Source organism: Martes martes, assembly GCF_963455335.1.
Source record: "Martes martes genome assembly, chromosome: 6".
Classification (NCBI taxonomy): Eukaryota; Metazoa; Chordata; class Mammalia; order Carnivora; family Mustelidae; genus Martes; species Martes martes.
Genome location: NC_137893.1, coordinates 85,634,819 through 85,640,818, shown reverse-complemented (window position 1 = coordinate 85,640,818; position 6,000 = coordinate 85,634,819).

Genomic DNA, 6,000 nt, shown 5'->3' with positions numbered 1-6,000 from the left:
AGGCTGGCACACATCGACCAGACCACGGGATGAAGGCACAAAATCCTATCTGTGGTGTTTCTGCTCAGAATGAGTAAGTGGCCTGGGGCTACTCAAGAATAAACATCAGATGCACCAAATTGAAGGTCATCCTACAGCATAGAAGGCCTGAACTCTTTAGGTCTGCTAAGGACACAAAGGCCAGGAAAGACGATCATTGAGACATGACAACTAAACGCAATGCACAGTCCTGGATTCTTTCCTGGGCCACGAAAGGAAAGAGACATGGGCAACATTTGAACAGAGTCTGTGGACCAAATGGCAGTCTTTACGTATGTCTGTTCCCTTATCTGGAGAGCCGTAGAGTGATTCATACGAGAGTTGTTTTGTTTTGGGTTTTTTGTTTTTGTTTTTGTTTTTTGTTTTTTGTTTTGGCATTTAGGAGTGATGGGCATTATGTCTGCAGCTTGCTCTTAAATTCAGAAAAAGATTAGTGGGTGGATCTAAAGGGAGAGGGTGACAAAGCAAATGTGGTGAAATGTTAAAGAATCTGGGTGAAGGGATAAGGGAGTTCTTAGTATTGTTCTTGCAACATTCTTATAAATTTGAAATGATTTCAAAATAATTTTTTTTTTTTAAAGAGTGGACCAAAATGTTTCGGAAAATGCAGAGAAGGTAAGAAGTGGACTGTTGTTATACTCTTTTTTTTTTTTTTTGAATGTGGGATTATTCCAAAAGGGTGTGCCCTGTGTGTGGGGGTGGTGGGGGTGTTGCCACGGAGTGTGTGCTTATTTATTTTCCATCCCCCAGATTAACCCCTTGTCCCCCAGGGCAACAGGTGATGCAATCTGCACTGGGAGGAGGGAGGGGCCACACCTGGGCAAACACCAAGCCTGGGCTCAGCTGGGATGAAGCCGGCACCCAAGTGTTTATGACTCTTCATGCCTTATCACCCCTTCCTGTCACAACTGAGTGCTCCCCTGCCATCTGTTTATACAGACACTCATAAAACATACAGCCACATGCCTGGCTTGCTCGGAGTCTTGGGAATATTGATACAGTGACGCTGGCTTCCACTTGTTTCCCACTTCCCCAGCGCAGTATGTCTGCCCCCTCCATCTCAGATTGGACGGAAGACCCCCAAACAGACAGTAAGTTCATGGTGGGGTGGGATTGGTGGCAAGTGAATGCTATAGGTATTGATTATGGGCCCTAAAGGGGTAAGATCTGACACTGGGTGATGAACAGGCATTTATTTAAGCAATAACAGTGCAGGAAGAGTGCTATCGGGCAGAGAGAGGTGAGAAAAAGGAAGGGCACGGTCAGACGACCACCACCGCCTTCGTCATCGTCATCATCACCATCCTCATCATCACTGTTATGGGTTGAGCCACGTCCTTCCCAAAACGTTCAAGTCCTAACTCCCAGGGCTCAGAAATGTGACTTTATCTGGAAAAAGGGTCTTTGCAGATGATCACGATGAGGTCATTAGGGTGGGGCCCTAATTCAATATGACTGGTGTCCTCGGGAAATCTGGACACAAAGGGAGACAAACACACACTGGGAGAATGCCATGGGAATGTGTAAGCAGAGATCAGGGTAATGGGTCAACAAGCCAAAGAACACCGAAGGTTGTCAGCAAACCACTAGAAGCTAGGAGAGAGACAGGGACCCGAGTCTTTCTCCTACTTTCAGAAGGGCCCAGCTTTGCCAACACCTGCAGCTGAGGCCTGCACAGACCGGGAGCCAATGAACTTCTGCTGGTTAAGCCACCAGTGTGCGGTACTTCGTGACAGCAGTCCCAGGAAATGAATACAATCTCCATTACCAGCAGCAGCAGCATCACCCCCCCCGATCATCGTCATCACCACCATCCTCATCATCACCACCATCCTCATCATCATCGCTGTCATCTAACTAACTCAGATGAGGCTAAGCACATGCCATCGCTGCTCTGAGCCCTTTGTTGATACAAAGTCATCTGAGCCTCACAGCAGGAGGCAGGCCCTAGGATGATCCCCATTTTCCAGAGAATATGAAAATCAAGCTCAGAAAGGTCAGATCATCTTCCCAAGGCCACACAGCCAGAAAGGGTCTGTGTGGTGGCTTCGGCATTCCCCGAGGACTGTTCCTTTCCTCTCCTCTCAACAGCCACCCTCCTCTTTAGCCTTTGGCTGGTGGGAATGTGTCCCGATCTCACCTCCTCCTGCCAGAAGCCTTCAACTGAGCAAATGCTGCAGCATCATTCCCATGCTTCACAGGCGCTGAAGCACCCACAGGAGCATGTGGGCATCATGTACTGGGGACGTGCCAGGCAGGAGTCCTGCCCCCAGTCCTGCTTTGCTCTTTGCCCTTAGAGTGCCCATGTCCCTGCAGACAAGACTGGCCCGGTCCTGATGCCAGCAACCATCAGCAGAGGTGTCAATCACCTTTGGATACGGTCTGCAGGTGGATTATGATGGGTTTTTATTGCTTCAGTTGATAACCAGGGATATTAGCCAGGAATATGGTAACCGTGACTCAGAAGGAAATCAATCTGAGCTGTGTACAGGTATTCTCGATGACTACTAGAAACGGCACAGGGTGTCTGGATTTCCATGAGCAGGGAGTGCATACCGTTCTCCACATTGCCCACTGCTTCCCATCGTGCCTAGCACCATTCTCAGCACATTCTCAACAGAGGCGCCTGGGTGGTTCTGTCGGTTAAGCGGCTGTCTTCAGCTCAGGTCATGCTCCCAGGGTTGTGGGAGCGAGTCCCACATCAGGCTCCTTGCTCATCGGGGAGGCTGCTTCTCCCTCTCTGACTCCCCTGCTGCTTGTGCTCTCTCTGTCTAACAAATAAATAAAATCTTAAACAACAACAAAAATGATTCCATTGATGTTTTGGTGAACCCACCCAGAGCCCATAATCTTTTCTTTTTTTTTTTGTTTTGTTTTATCGAATTTACTTGTCCTTCTCCCATCCCTTCCCATCTGTTTCCTAATACTTATTCCTTCTGGAAAGGGTCAGTCATGATCAGTTTCCAAAACTGTAATAGGGTTCTCAGGTTTGGGCTGTAGTTGGTACTCTTACAGCCTGTGTCCAGCTCTTGCAGAACCTACAGCTGCTTGCAGGGCAGAACATGCAGGTGCTGGCAGACTGCAGGTGTTTATAGAACCTGTCACTTTTTGCAAAGCCTGTAGCTGTTCACAGATCCCACAGATGTTTGCAGAACTCCCCCCTGTTTGCAGAGCCTGTCATCTGTAAATGTTTAAAAAATTTTAAACCACAGTTTAAAACTGTAATTTCTTTAAAATACACAGCTGTTTGAAGAGCTTGAAGGTGTTTGCAGAGCCTGTCATTGTTTGTAGAGACTGCAGCTCTTTCTGGAGCTCTTTGTTATTTGCAGATCTGTAGGTGTTTGAAGAATTTGTTGGAGGTGATCAGTACACCTGCTGGATGCTTGGTTTCTGACAGAGCTTTCCCTTCTGAGCTAACAATGGACAACTTATTAACACCCAAACTATGTGCCCCGTGTGATGCCCAGAGATTTGAAGGATACAGGATTTTGAAGAAAGGTCCCTGGAAGAAGAGGTGGTTTTCCATACATTTGGAGGAAAATCACAGAGCATACATAGACGGGAGAACAACCCACAACAGGGGCCCAGGGTTGGATGGCTGTGAGCTACTCCAGGATCAGCCCAATTGGTCTCTGCATACATCTGTTCCAGAACAGCACAGCTATAGTTCACGCAGACCCCTCCCATGCTGTACCCCATCCCTACCCCATGCCCACAGACTTTAAGCTGCACTCTACCCTCTGCATCGTACCAAATTACGCAACTGTCTGTCCTTCCATTCCCTCATGAAAACTCTTTTCTCTTGGGGTCCTGATCCTAATGAACCCTCCAGGAGAATCGGGAATAAATGTGCTGCAAGTTCTTAACCACTGGGATGTGCTACCGTGAAGGGATGGTCACGTTTTGCAGTAAGAACTGCAGAGGCTGCCATGCCTTCACCCAGCGGCATGCCCCCTGATGGTGAGATCTGGGGCACACTGGCAGGCAGCAGGCATTAATGGGGTGCCTGGCAATCTGGCTGCCTGTGGGGAAGGCTTGCCCTGCAGGTGCGCCCCACTTTTTGGCCACAGCTGTAGTCTGATTGAATCTCTGCTAATCAAATCCTCTTCTCCAAGTGACTCATATGCCCATTTCAGAGTAAGGACGCACCTGGAATGAGAAGTGGTTCCAGTCCAGGCATGAGCCGAAGGACGGTTCAGCTGGGTCACAGCAGTGATTTTTATTGAACAGAAAGATCTGCCTCTGCTACGTGTTCCTATGCATTTATTCTCTTAAATATCAACCTGGACTCTGACTCAGTGGGGGTAATTGATAGTTGTTTCAGTTCCAGTGTTCTGCTCAGAGGCTCATCCAGTTCTCCCCAGTTTCTGTTTGGCCCCTGGAACTGGTTTGCTTCCTTGTCCCAGTGAAGCTCCCTCTTCCTCTCCAAGAGCCCGGAAGCCAGCCATGCTGCTAACATCTTGGGTTTCCAGTCCGGGAGCAGGAGTGGGCTGTTGATCCACTTGGAAGAAGACAACCACGATCTGGGTGCTGGGACCCCCAAATTTGTCTCTTCAAATTCCCAAATTCCTAGTCCTTTGGTCTCACTGCCCTCTGGGCTGATTCTGCCAGGTATGCCAAGAGCACCTTCCATGTAAAAAGCCCCAGCGTGAGCTCATTATCCACCCCCCACCCCCGCCACCGCTCTACTCTCTCCACCTTATTCTCTAGTTTGCCATGTGTCCAGTTGTCCAGATAAAATGCATCCTTTCTCTCTGAGTCTGACAATCCTACCTCCAGAAGGTCCCTCTCTCTCCTCATTCTGCTGACCATATAGTGTGCCCATCTCCTCCTTACCAGGGCAAGGCAGCCGCCTCCTCCCCGCTATCACCATCTCCAGTGCAGACCTCGAGGATCAGCATTCCGTCGGTCACCCAATATTTATTGAGCACCTATAATGTGCGCATCACAAGGGATGCCACTGAGAACAAGATACACACAGCCATATCTCAAGGAGCTTGCAGTCAGTAGGGTCTTTCTTTTTGTCTGGAAAGAATGCTTCTTTGCTGTTTCATTTAATATTTTCAATACACAGGGAACAGATGTTCATGGAGAAATAACTAGAAAATGAACTCAAGCATAACCGAGGGGGAAAAAAATCACTTTTTTATTGAGGTATAATTGACATAAAACAGTGAATAAGTTTAAGCTCTGACTACCTATCAGCTTGATACATTTATATATTGCAACATGATTACCACTGTAGGGTAGGGAACACTTCTATCACATGACAAAGTTATTGTTTCTTTTTTGAAATGAGAACATTCAAGAGCTAATCTCTTAGAAATTTTGTAAAAATTCTTAAACCTCTTAAACCTACCACTCTTTTGAACTTCTACTACCTACCTCCCCCAAATACATTGTTACCCTTTGGCTTTATTTCTTTCCAGACGTTTTTCTCTTTCCTATTCCAATTTTTTTTTAAAGATTCTATCCACCCACCTGAGAGAGAGAGAATGAGTGATGAGGAGGGACAGAGGGAGAGAATGAGAGAAGCAGACTCCCCACGGAGCAGGGAACTTGATGCGGGGCTTGATCTCAGTACCCTGAGATCCTGACCTGAGCCAAAGGCAGACGCTCAACCAACTGAGACACCCAGGCTCCCCTATTCCAATGTTTTTAAACACAACTGATGTTTCTTTATACTTCGGATGCATTTCTTTATTCAGGAAATATTTATCATGAAAGGCCACCATATGCCAGGCACTGTGTTAGGGGCCCGGGATACAGAGATGTACAATCTAGTGGAGGAGACAGACATGGAGCAAGGAATCACACAAATTAATATATGATTCTCAACTGTGATGCTTCTCATGAAGCCAGGGTACAGGAAGCCTGAGTGCCTATGATGGGGGCCACTAGCTGGGGACTTGGGGCAGTCAGGGAAGCCTTCTCCAAAGAAGAGTATCTTGTCAGGATGAA